Here is a 13,676-nt window from a genome sequence, read left to right as displayed (position 1 = left end):
AAATATACAACCCAAAGATGAGGAATTCGACCATCACTACAACTTACAAAATTTTACAAAATTTTAAGTTTATTCAAATGTTTGTAGACAAAATACTGGATTTTACTCCCTACTGACTCATTAAGATCCGAATGGTGAAATTTACACACTGTGTTACACAGGTTGTCGCTTAAATCAGCAAATGACAGATCATAAGCCCCTTCTTCTTAATGTTCTACATCTCCATTGTAATGTATAAAGATATCAATTTTGTTTATAAGCTAACTGATTTTTCAATACAGTAATCGATCGTTTTGCAAATGAATGAAAATATTTTTTGAAGTTGATTCCAAGATTAAAATATAAAAAAATAGATCTGGGCCCTAATTACAATAGGAAGTTAACCAAGGAATCTTCAACTTTCTACAAAATAAAAAGAATGTCCTGTACGAAAATGTGTATAAAATTTTTAAGTATCTACCCTAACGATACCATATCGTAAAGATACAACTTGCATATATCTTGCTACGGGTTTACCTACATAGATAGATGCAACGAAAAACGAATTTTGTGAAATATACATAGCAAATTGTACTATACTGTTAGGGACTATACATGAATTTTTTTTAATGTACACATTTTAAGTATCTACCCTAACGATACCATATCGTAAAGATACAACTTGCATATATCTTGCTACGGGTTTACCTACATAGGTAGATGCAACGAAAAACGAATTTTGTGAAATATGTGTTGAGGATCCAGTGATTATATTATATGTATCGTGGGTGTTATGTCTTTCATTTGAGTAAGAGTAGTTTTTGAATCTATAAGTGAGTATTGTTTTAGCGTATAATTGTTTTGGTGTCATAAGTTGTGAGATGTAGATGTAGATACTTCAGTAGATGTCTGTATCAGGACTCTGAGTATTATTTTAATTATGGATTTTTGTACAGCAAATACACTATTTAAAACTGTGTCACTCGCACCACCCCAAAAACCCATTAAATTGATGTTGCCAACCTCGCTTGGGTCTTACAGCTCACACCTTCTTTATTCACTTTTCTGTACAGGTAACGATATCGCCGATACTTTTCTACAAAAAAAATATCGGTATCCGTATGGTATCGGCGGTAGTAGGAATCGATTAATCCTAATTTATAACATATTTGTTCGGAGATTTTACTGAAAACTTGGTTTCCATTAAGACTCTGATTAATAAAAAATATTTTCTTTCAAGTGGAATTGTTTAATTTGATGTCAGTAACGCTACGGTTAAGAGGCTGACGTGCTTGCTGTGTACCACAAATTAATTTCAAAATTAAACAGCCATTTTGCATTAAACGCGAAACAAGCCGAAAGCAGACATCATGCAAAACAAACAACTTTGTTAAATGTGTAGTTTTAGTTTTGACAACTTAAACAGATACCGGCCTAAACTTACTGTGAGATGCTCGACCGTTTTATCAAATACACAAACTTTGTTTTAAATGTACACATTTATTTATTCATTTTAAATTACATTTGTATACATATACACCAACATATTACGGCTTTTTAGGCTGTGCCCTTATTAATAATTTTAATGTTAAAACTTAACCGTTAAACAAAGATTTAAAACATTTAAGTTTGTAAGTGAAAAAATGAACTTCCCATTGTAATTTATTATATAAATAAAAGACGAGTGATATTTTTATCCACAAATTTGGAATATCCTGTGACCGGTTTCATCGCTATCGCGACATCTTCGTGACTGGTATTTTTATTAAGGAGTTAAATGTATTTATACAAAACAGAGGTAAGGATAGATAATTCAAAATCATATGAAAGTAAATTAAATAAAGTTATTGAAATCTTAAGGATCATTATCATATTTTTTTTCGGGTTGACTAATTAGTTGATATAATGCTATTTAATAATTAATAAATAACATTTTTATATGTATAAATTGTTTGTATTTATTTGATATGTAATATATATATTCTTTACTAACTTTGTATACTATGTGGAAATCTGTTATTGGTTCTGAGTTTATACACTATATCTGTTTGTTTACTAAAAATATGTATGTAGAACTGTTGATTTCCCTAATAAAATAAAAATTAAATTAAAATTAAAATTAATGAGTTTATAATATATAAATAAGTAATATACTATATATATATATAATACGTGTAAAACAATGAGATAAAAATAAAATATTCTTATTCCGAATTTTTATAGAAATCCCGTAACAATAAACTGAGCTTATTTGTTTTTAAAACGTACGTACACTTTCGGCCACCCTGTAGTACGAATAACAAGTTGGTTTTAAGTGCCTACACATCTTTTGTGAAGCATCGCTCTCTCCGTGACCGACTTTTTCACTTTAACGAGGAAGAAGCATTTTCGCCCAACTGTGGTCGGGAGATCTCAAGTGGACGAGTGGCGCAGCCGGACACGTAATGGGAAGATTTTTTCATCGATCGGATGCGCGGACCACGCAATGTTACCGAACGATCACTTTTACTTCGTTCGTGAGTCAGAATGGTAATATGAAGACGCCATTGTCCACAGCAGGTGTTGAATACGGAATATGGAATAGGTACTCGGTGCAGACGGCCGCCGAACTGGAACGGAAGATTACGAAGACGGCCGAAGAACGTTGCGTGCAAGAACCTCGGCGGAGTTTTGCATAAGATAACCTAGACATTTTTTCATGATCCTTTTATAACTTTTGCGAATAATTTCTTTGGAATAAATTTTGATCAACAATATTCAAAAAGTACACGTGACTTGACATGATCAAAATTGTGTTCTAACATTAGCGCTTATTTTTTATTTTTTGATATCTATAGTATTCTTTAAGTAGCATATGCCTTTGTGGGATTTTTGGTTTATGTATTGGTTTTTTTTTAGTATTTGTAACTTACCTATTGTAAAACGCAAAAAAATAAAACATGTATAACGAAAAAACATTTTAATAAAAAAATCATTGATAGTAATCATCATAATTATCATTCCCTTCGCACCCAATGGTGCATAGGGCTCTGGATTTTAACTGGAATCACTAAACAAAAAATGATCAGTTTCGCACACGGGCGCTAGTCCAGGGAATAAAAAATATTGTAGAAAATAAACACATATTCATCATCAGTATACCCATATCCTCACCTGATGGTGCACAGGGTATTTATAGACAGTAAAATACCGTAGTATAAAACCACTTTGACCTTGCCAGGGAATCAAACCTAGGATCTTGATAATGGTAAGCGAATTCGCTACTTTTCTAGGATTCGGATTCTATTTCAAGTGAAAGTACATTCCTCAATATACCTGAAACCGTTGTAAAGGCCGTGGGTCTTGATATCGGTTTCACTCATACAAAAAAGTAATGTTTTTTTGTCAATAAACGAATTAATCTTTAAAAAATTTCAAATTCGTCAATCACGATTTTTATTGAATTTAACTTTACTGCTTTCACTGCGAGTTTAGCAAATTATATGCAGGGCCTTCGTCGGATATTGTCATTCATCCTCATGATCATATTGCAAACGCAAATGGCGGCAAAAACTGTATTCACTTGATTACAATAACCTATATCCCAGGCGCGTGCGGTGAATATTATCAGTACGGATGCTGACAACAAATAATCATGGTCTTACTTTTAGCAGGCATGATAGTAGATATAGGTGGATATCTAATTAAAATCAATATAGCATTGAATCACTTTTATAAAATGCGCTCGAGGTATTGTATTACGAAAATTATGCTATATAAGTAAACATTATAATAACAATAATTAACAGTTTATCGTCTATAAATTTACGGGGCACAGGAGTCGACGCATCCAGCGGTGAAGCTATAAACATTAGGACAGTACCTAAAATTCGAGATGTCCTTATATTTTAACCAACAACAAACCATCACGCCGTTTCCCCGTAGGGGTAGGCAGAGAGGATAGAACGCCATAACACTCTATCTTGGCATACAGACCTCGCTTCCTCTACATTCATACATCTTCTCATGCACGCACGCCGATTATTCCTACTTTTGACAAGTCCATCTTCAAGTATTTGATGGACTTGATCGTGCCATGTCTTTCTCGGTCTTCCTCGTTTTCTGCATCCATCAACATTTGCATCGTAGATCCTTTTAGCCGTTCTTTCGCTATCCATTCGCTCTACATGTCCAAACCAACGCAGCACCCCTTTCTTGATTCTGTCAATAATGCATGTCTCAGCCTTACACACTTCACGAATCTCGACATTTGTGCACCTATCATACATCGTTTTACCACACATTCGCCTAAGGGATCGCATTTCAACAGCAATCAACCTACTTTCATAATTATTTTTCCAATTCCATACTTCGCTCCCATACATTAGAGTTGGAACTAGAACTCCGTTGTAAACTGCTAGTTAAGCCTCCTGCGATAAACATTTGTTTGCCAAAGTAGATTTTAGTGCACCGTTCACCCTGTTCCTAAATAATACGCTATTTAAATCTTTATGATACATTTTTATTAGAGTCGTTTTTTCTTTGCATTACACGAAGTGGATGCTCTCATCTCTTGACACCGTTATGAATTTTAATGCGCGTGCGCGGAAAATCAATTGTATTAGGACTGGACTCAAAATGAAGAGTAGTATCCAGATTCAAAGGTCAAGGTACCTTGATATTCAGAACGTTGATATAGGAAACACGCATACGTAGGTCGGAATGAATTATGAAAATATTGTTTGAATTTGTCAATCACAGATAGTGTTTTTCTGGGTTATTATGCCGTGTTTGTGGGCTTTGTATTGCCGACGTTTCGGAGCACATTGCAGTGTCCATCTTCAGGGCTGAATGCATGAGTGTAGTTTTTAGTGTGTTTAATTGTGAGGAATTTGTACCGTGTCGCAGTCGGGCAATGTATGTGGTTAAGTGTGTGTAACAGTTAGAAGGAGTGGCTATGGGCAATCCTTTATCGCCGGTTCTAGCAAACTTTTTCATGGAGACATTTGAAGAAACGGCCTTGGACACAGCTCCATATGCACCCAAAGTATGGCTTCGATACGTAGATGACGTATTTGTCATTTGGAATCATGGTGCAGAAAGATTAACAGTGTTTTTAGACCACCTAAATAATCTCCACCCGGCAATACAGTTTACTATGGAAGTAGAGGAGGACAAAAGCCTATCTTTTCTAGACGTCAAATTAAGCAGAAAGGAAGATGGCAGACTGGGACATACGGTGTATAGAAAACCCACACATACAAACCGGTCCACACTCCATGCTACCTCACATCACCACCCATCTCAAAAATTAGGCATCATAAACACGCTGGCCAGAAGGGCAACACGTATTTGTGAAGAAAGTAACCTAGAAGAGGAATTGAATATACTGACAAAAGTATTAGAAAGTAATGGCTATGAAAAGAAGGATATAAAAAGAAGAATAATGTCGGTAACAAATCCAAAGAATATTTCCAAGATGGATGATGCTAATACGGATAAAAGAATAGCGTTCCTTCCCTATGTCAAAAATGTCACGGATAGAATTGCAAAAACGCTTAAGAAACGGGACATAAGGACAGTGTTCGGTACGACCTCAAAAGTAAGAAACTTACTAAAATCAGTAAAAGATCGGGACCCACTTGAAACAGATGGAGTATATAAATTAAATTGCAAAAGCTGTGAAACAGTCTACATAGGGCAGACTGCCAGAAACATAATGACAAGAATAAAAGAGCACAAGAGTGCATGCAAGTTGGGCTACCCGGATAAATCAGCTCTTGCAGAGCACTACATAGAAACAGGGCATAATTTCTCATTTGAGCCAAATGTCCTTGGAAAGCCCAAAAATCATCAAGCCCGTTTAATAAAGGAAGCCATAGAAATATACAAGCATCCTAATAACATAAACAGGGATGATGGGTTACGACTACGAACCTCATGGTACCCGGTGCTTCCAAAGCCCACGGTACAAACTCCACACACTTAACCACATACATTGCCCGACTGCGACACGGTACAAATTCCTCACAATTAAACACACTAAAAACTACACTCATACATTCAGCCCTGAAGATGGACACTGCAATGTGCTCCGAAACGTCGGCAATACAAAGCCCACAAACACGGCATAATAACCCAGAAAAACACTATCTGTATTCTGAAGGCCGTGAAAACCTACGAACCTTGATTACGAACCTCTATGGGGAGGAGATCTACTTTTCTACACGACGCCTGGAGAATCTCCGGAAGAAGAAAGTGAACTTGCTAACTAGTTTAGCATTTTTGCTGAGGTGTAGAGACCAGTGCATCATACCTACACACATTAAAATACATCGAAATATTCGCACACTCAAGTCCGAGAGAGTATTCCAAAGAGCAGAAGCAGCGCTACTCAGGGAAAGGATAAGCAATACCCGTTTCGAGTTAAACAAAATCTCGAAAACCCTGTATGATCTGCATCTTCTCCTCGGTGCTACCTTGTCACCCCAACACTTCATGAAGATTGAAGACATAACCCATACCCAAGCTGAAAGAAGTAAACTAGCAGTAGAGAAGAAACAGAAAAAGAAATTCCAAGAAATGGAAAAGAGAAAGAAAGAAAAGACAATTCAACTGGATCCACAGAAAGTGGTGATGAATCTATCTAGCCAAACTCTGAGCAAAGATGCAATATCGGTACTCAGTAAAGGACTCAACTTTGCAGTTACGCCTAAGACCATCCCGGTTGAGAACATAATATGTGGAGTTGAGGCGGCACTAAGTAAGAAGATCCCTATTGCAGTTGCGGAAGAAATCCGACAAGATACTTGCCTGATATTAAGAAAAACTAAATTACCACCATCTAACATATCCAAACAGGAACGCATAGCCTTAAAAGAACTAAGGGACAATAAAGATATTTTAATTCTACCAGCCGACAAAGGAAACGCAACCGTGGTATTGGATCAAAAAACATATTCTGACAAGATGCGTGAGCTATTAAAAAGCAAGACATATGAAAAACTAAAGAAAAATCCCACCAATAAGATTGATAAAGGAATAAGGGAGTTAGTGAGGAAATCTAATATTCCTAAAGACTTACATTGGAAGATATTTACACAAGCTCCGAAAACTCCAGCACTATACGGACTACCAAAAATACACAAAGAAGGCACTCCTTTGAGGCCAATAGTAAGCACTATAGGTGCTCCTACATACAAACTCTCACAATACTTGGCAAGTCTCCTTCAAAAACACACGGGAAAAACCACTTCATTTGTCAGAGATTCTTCACATTTCGTGGATACAATAAAGGAGCTAAAAGTTGAGAAGGATGATATATTAGTCAGTTTTGACGTAGTGTCACTTTTCACGAATGTGCCCCTGAATGACGCAATGGTACTTATAAGAGAGATTTTTAGTGAAGACATGTGCGCTTTATTTGAGTACTGCTTAACAAATGGATACTTTTCTTTTGAAAATGAAATTTTTAAACAGTTAGAAGGAGTGGCTATGGGCAATCCTTTATCGCCGGTTCTAGCAAACTTTTTCATGGAGACATTTGAAGAAACGGCCTTGGACACAGCTCCATATGCACCCAAAGTATGGCTTCGATACGTAGATGACGTATTTGTCATTTGGAATCATGGTGCAGAAAGATTAACAGTGTTTTTAGACCACCTAAATAATCTCCACCCGGCAATACAGTTTACTATGGAAGTAGAGGAGGACAAAAGCCTATCTTTTCTAGACGTCAAATTAAGCAGAAAGGAAGATGGCAGACTGGGACATACGGTGTATAGAAAACCCACACATACAAACCGGTCCACACTCCATGCTACCTCACATCACCACCCATCTCAAAAATTAGGCATCATAAACACGCTGGCCAGAAGGGCAACACGTATTTGTGAAGAAAGTAACCTAGAAGAGGAATTGAATATACTGACAAAAGTATTAGAAAGTAATGGCTATGAAAAGAAGGATATAAAAAGAAGAATAATGTCGGTAACAAATCCAAAGAATATTTCCAAGATGGATGATGCTAATACGGATAAAAGAATAGCGTTCCTTCCCTATGTCAAAAATGTCACGGATAGAATTGCAAAAACGCTTAAGAAACGGGACATAAGGACAGTGTTCGGTACGACCTCAAAAGTAAGAAACTTACTAAAATCAGTAAAAGATCGGGACCCACTTGAAACAGATGGAGTATATAAATTAAATTGCAAAAGCTGTGAAACAGTCTACATAGGGCAGACTGCCAGAAACATAATGACAAGAATAAAAGAGCACAAGAGTGCATGCAAGTTGGGCTACCCGGATAAATCAGCTCTTGCAGAGCACTACATAGAAACAGGGCATAATTTCTCATTTGAGCCAAATGTCCTTGGAAAGCCCAAAAATCATCAAGCCCGTTTAATAAAGGAAGCCATAGAAATATACAAGCATCCTAATAACATAAACAGGGATGATGGGTTACGACTACGAACCTCATGGTACCCGGTGCTTCCAAAGCCCACGGTACAAACTCCACACATTTAACCACATACATTGCCCGACTGCGACACGGTACAAATTCCTCACAATTAAACACACTAAAAACTACACTCATACATTCAGCCCTGAAGATGGACACTGCAATGTGCTCCGAAACGTCGGCAATACAAAGCCCACAAACACGGCATAATAACCCAGAAAAACACTATCTGTATTCTGAAGGCCGTGAAAACCTACGAAACTTTTGTCAATCACGTGCGCTGGAACATTTTTTGCAATCATTTTAGGAATATGTGTAGATTTTTTTTTCATATTTATAATTTATAATTATAAAATAAATATTATTTTCAAATGTTCAGGCTGCGCCGAATCCACAGTATGTATGGACGGAACGCATCCGCTATATCTATTATTGAAGTTTTATAAATTTGAGAACGGATCCGGGCAAGTGGAGGAGGCTTTCAATGAAATATTTTACTGTCTCTCGACAGGCAGCTGAAGTGTAAGACTGATGATCTTGCTTTTATGAAATAGATGATCAAGTCACACATAATGATTTGTCGGTTGGATGAGTGTCGCGTAACACCAGCCACTTCCAAATGCTGAACAAGGGTTCGGTCTCGCGTCTGAGAAAGTTTGCACTGGCAATGTTGACATTCGTCACAGATTTATCTCCGGCGAAAGTCGAGGACGGTTTAAACCTTCGAGAAAGTTGACGAAAGTGGCAATTGTTTCAACACCACATTTTACTTAGCCGACGAATGAATGAGTAATAAAGGAACGGTTAAAAAATACGCGCTAAAGTCGTTACTCTTTACGTAGAGCAGCGTCGCCAACCCTACCGATTTTTCGATAGATCTACCGATTTTCGGAGCAGTCTACAGATCTACCGAATTCGACTGAAATTCTCCCGATTTTTAAACATTTCTTAATGTAATAAAATTACAATATAGAAAACGGTTGTTACTTTAATAATTAATCTATCGAAATCTACCGATTTATTTTTTCAGAAACTACCAATTTTTACTTGATGCAGGTTGGCAACGCTGACGTGGAGCCCAAGAAAGACAAAAAAAGGAATGGTATATATTTTACGAGTACACTTTAAAATACTTTTTTTTTTATTTAAATTTCATTGATAAACCTTTACGGGTTACATACATTTAACAAAATATTTTTACATTTAAAATTCACATTCTACTGTTAATAGTAATATTTTTAACATCTTTTGTTTAGTTTTGTCTGGTCTGGTTTATTGTATAATTTCAGTCCATGGTTTATTAGTCTCGATTGTCCTTTTCTCGTTTTAAAAGGTATTGTATGATATTTTTTTCTGATATTCTCGTATTGTGTTCATGTTTACTACTGTTTTTTTAAAGTTTTAATTCTTCGTCTATAATAACATCAGTGGATAATTTATGAATATATCTTAAGGATTCTAGTTTAAAGATATAATATTTATTGGAGCATACGCAAAACGTTATTAACTTATGTAAAGAAATGATATTTTGTAAATTTTATTAAATAAAGATACTAGTAACCAACCGAGGTTTCGGTTTCAGCCAGTAAAACGAGTTTGGGCCTAAAATTGGTCGAAACTTTGTCTCAGCCGAAACCTGCGGTCGGGATGTGTCAGATTACGTTCGGCTGTACTCGGGTGCATCTTATGGCTCGTACTTCGACCGCGTGTCCTGTGACCTTAAGGTTGTTTCAGCTTTCTCATTACTATTCATAAATAAGCAATAAGCAGAATTAGAGATATTTTTGATTTGTTGACTATAGTCAGTAGTTTTGAGATCTTTCATATTTATATTTTTGTAATTCCTTTACAGTTAATAAATCAAAGTATCTAAAATGGGAACATTGAAGAATTGTTACAAAAAGTTTTATGTATAACAGAATGTTTTTTAAAAAAAAAACAACATCCATATAAGTAGATAGTGTCATAGAAAGGCGTCTAGATTTTATAACAATGTTTAGATTTTAAAATGTTTTTGTACATATTTATATTGTTTTATTAGTAAGGGTATAACTAGGTGTTTTAATTTTATTTGTACTACTATCTACGAACCATCGATCCCTTCCCCTACCTAATGCGACATATAACCACAACAAAGGCAAGCATTTAAGAAGCAAGCGGTGTTGTCACTCCTGATTCGCAATTCGCGATGACACACTTGCCATGTCCGCCTAGATAATGCCATAATTATACCTTTGTAAATTTAAAATTCTTTAGATTAAGTGTTGCTTTATAATAAATACTCAATAATGCCAATCTGTTAGGGCTGTCATAAGCCTGCTGATTGGCTTAAAATAATAATTTTAAAAATGGTGCATAGGGCACTGCATCTTACTGTATCTGTATCTTAATCATTTTTGTTGCAAGAACGTAACGAACGTAAAGAACGATACCAGTCTAGGGACTATGAAATATTCTAGTGTAAAAACACCCTTTTTAAAAAAATTAAAAAAATCATATCAACCATCTCGGGAATCGAACCCGAGACCTCTTGCATGGTAGACAAATGCGTAGAAAAGCGAACCAAAAAACCTTAAAAATAAACCAATTAACTTTTTATTTAATAAATAATATAGATATATGTTTATAAAACCGTCTGAATATTTTGTTAATTATCTATATTTATTGAGTTAGTCTTCTTTGTTTATTCTCAAATGTAAAAACATTTCAAAAAAGTATATTGTTAAGTGTCCTCGGCACGGGTAACCCCAGTGAGGGCACATTATTTTTATTATTGTTTATAGTTTGTAAGAATAAAATATGAATAAATAAAAAAATAATAAAAAATTTGCGTACATTATTTATTATTTATTTTAATGAACTCGTAAGATTTAACAATAAAGACGCCTACTTTTGGGAGTTTTGAAGTGACTTTTAACTTATTTAAATAAATGTCAGTTTCTGTTTCGGTTGAAATTTTTCTTTTCTGTCGGTCACTTAAAGACACCTACTACTTATATATCTATTATATTAATATAGCCCGAACTTAGAGACAATACTCAAACTCGAAGAGAGGAAAATATTCTATGTACTGTCCTCACATTCAAGTAATTTTATTACTAGAATAAGATATAACGAAAATACGGGCATAAGTAAAAGTAAAAATATGCTATAAAACTTCGCCAAATAATCAACAGATAAAAACTACGATATTTATTATGCACCAAGATGATGTAAAATCACGCATATTATCGCGCTATTTTCGTAATATAATACTTCAAAGGCGCTTTACAAAGTGAGTCTATGAATACTGTTTGTAGTTTGGCTTAAAATTTATACTTTTAGTCAAACTTTTATTGAAACAATTTATTTTGTCATCACATGCTATAGATTTTTAAAAATAGTTTGAAAAACAGGTGGGTATTAAGTTTTTTCAGAAGTATCATATCATTATTTTAAAGTAGGTTTTAATTAGGTGCCTAGCAAGCAGGTATTATTAACCCGGGATCATCATTACTCCTGTTGGTTGTCCTAATTTCTTGGAAAACGTAAATTTAGTCATACATCACATTGTCAACAGGTACACTCATTGGTCATTTAAGTAATCAGTCAAATGTTTAGTACTTATCTACTAATCTGCAACGCACTTAGAGGTGCTAAATACTTGTCAATTAGCCTGCTAAATTAAAATGCAAGGACACATTTTCAAAAGGGATTTTGGAACGTTTAATCCTTATAGTGCCGACGAGCGCCATTGCGCTCGTGTCTATACAAGTTTTAAGTGCCACGAGCGCGATAGCGCTCGCGAAATAAGTTGCTGTTTAGCGCGCAGTAAGGAAGGTCGCTTGCACGCATCGTTATTTTTTTTACTTTCTACGTATTTAAAATTATTATATAATTACTAAATACAATTTAAAAAGATCTATAAAATTAAAATTTAACAAATCTAAGAGTAAATGACATCAAAAACAAAAGATTTCTTTGGCATTTTTAATTATATATGGGTAAAAAATAATGGCACTAAAAGGGTTAAACAAGATTTTATCAATACATGAAGATGCACGCTTTACGCCGAATGCGTTTTTTTTAGCAGAGCACGGCTTAAAGTTTTTTGATTTTTTTTTCTGTTTCAAAATAGTACTATCCAAAATCAAGAAAAGAGTGCTGCGTTGGTTTACAAATATAGAGCGAATGGAAGCAAAAGAACGGTTAAAATATTGAACGATGCTTCGTGTCCTTATGATTTACACAAATATTTCTCTTTTGGATACCAATTTCAACGAGTTGTAAGTAACTCACTATAAAAAAACGGGAACCAAGTTGTGGTACAGCGGGGTGCGAACCTCGGACCTCTGATCCATAAGTCCGCGACACTAGCCACAGGACCACAACTTGATTCATTATGTTGATAGTTGCAGAAAACGAGAAAGATCGAGAAAGATATGTCATGACCAAATTCAATAGATACTTGAAGGTTGACATGTTAAAAGTCCGAATAATGGTCACGCGTGCATAAGATGAATTAATGTAGAGGAAGCGAGGTCCGTATGCCAGAACAGCTAAAGTGGCATTGTATCCTCTCTGCCTATCTCCACAGAGAAAAGGCGTAATGTTTGTTGTCATGTTTAATTTAGACAGGTACACATTAATAAATATTGTTGATATATTTAAAAACATTTTCTGACAGAGACTCTCGTTTCAAATGAATGTGATGTGGTAGGCAATTCGAAATTCGTTATTTATCGACAATTCTTGATGGAATTATATGGTGGTATGTGGTATCTTCTTCTTTTCTCTCGTACTCGTATATTCTTGTGTTTTATTTATTCTTTTAAATGTAAATATCTGTTTTCTTTAGGCAAACTGTAGTTTTTTCAAGTAGAAGATCCTGTTTTTATTACATTGTACTCACATTATATCTACTGAGTATAAAAATGTGAAGAAGAAGAGGCCATCTGTCTTTTTTTAAAAAGAGAATAGTTACAAGTTGTGTATCTTTTATTAATTGTTGTGCAGCCAAATTTTCACTTAGATTGTTACCACTTTTGTATGATAAAATAGGGTTATTTCTAGTTTAAAATACAGTACTGAATAGATTTATTAAAACAAAACTTTTTATTTCATATTTTAAACTTTGGCAACAATTTCTTCGATTTTTTGGAAACACAGTCGTCATTTTGAAGTTTACTTTATACTGGCATGTATTGCAGGCTACGTCAACACGTTTTTGAGATTGTTTAAGACGTTCAATTCCTTTTTTCGTTACTTTAATAAAAGT

General features: G+C 34.9%; 1 protein-coding gene across 1 annotated transcript in view; it reads right to left on the bottom strand.

Annotated features, from left to right (window-relative positions):
- Positions 1-13,676, bottom strand: part of LOC148278667 (putative G protein-coupled receptor Mth-like 1) — a 70,494-nt gene that overhangs the window by 47,399 nt on the left and 9,419 nt on the right. The window lies entirely within an intron of this gene.

Source organism: Micrasema longulum, unplaced genomic scaffold (assembly GCF_059751315.1).
Source record: "Micrasema longulum isolate JH-2025_06_02 unplaced genomic scaffold, ASM5975131v1 h1tg000847l, whole genome shotgun sequence".
In the NCBI taxonomy this organism is placed as follows: domain Eukaryota; kingdom Metazoa; phylum Arthropoda; class Insecta; order Trichoptera; family Brachycentridae; genus Micrasema; species Micrasema longulum.
Note: the sequence above shows the minus strand (reverse complement) of the source record. Positions and strands in the feature narration are given on the sequence as shown.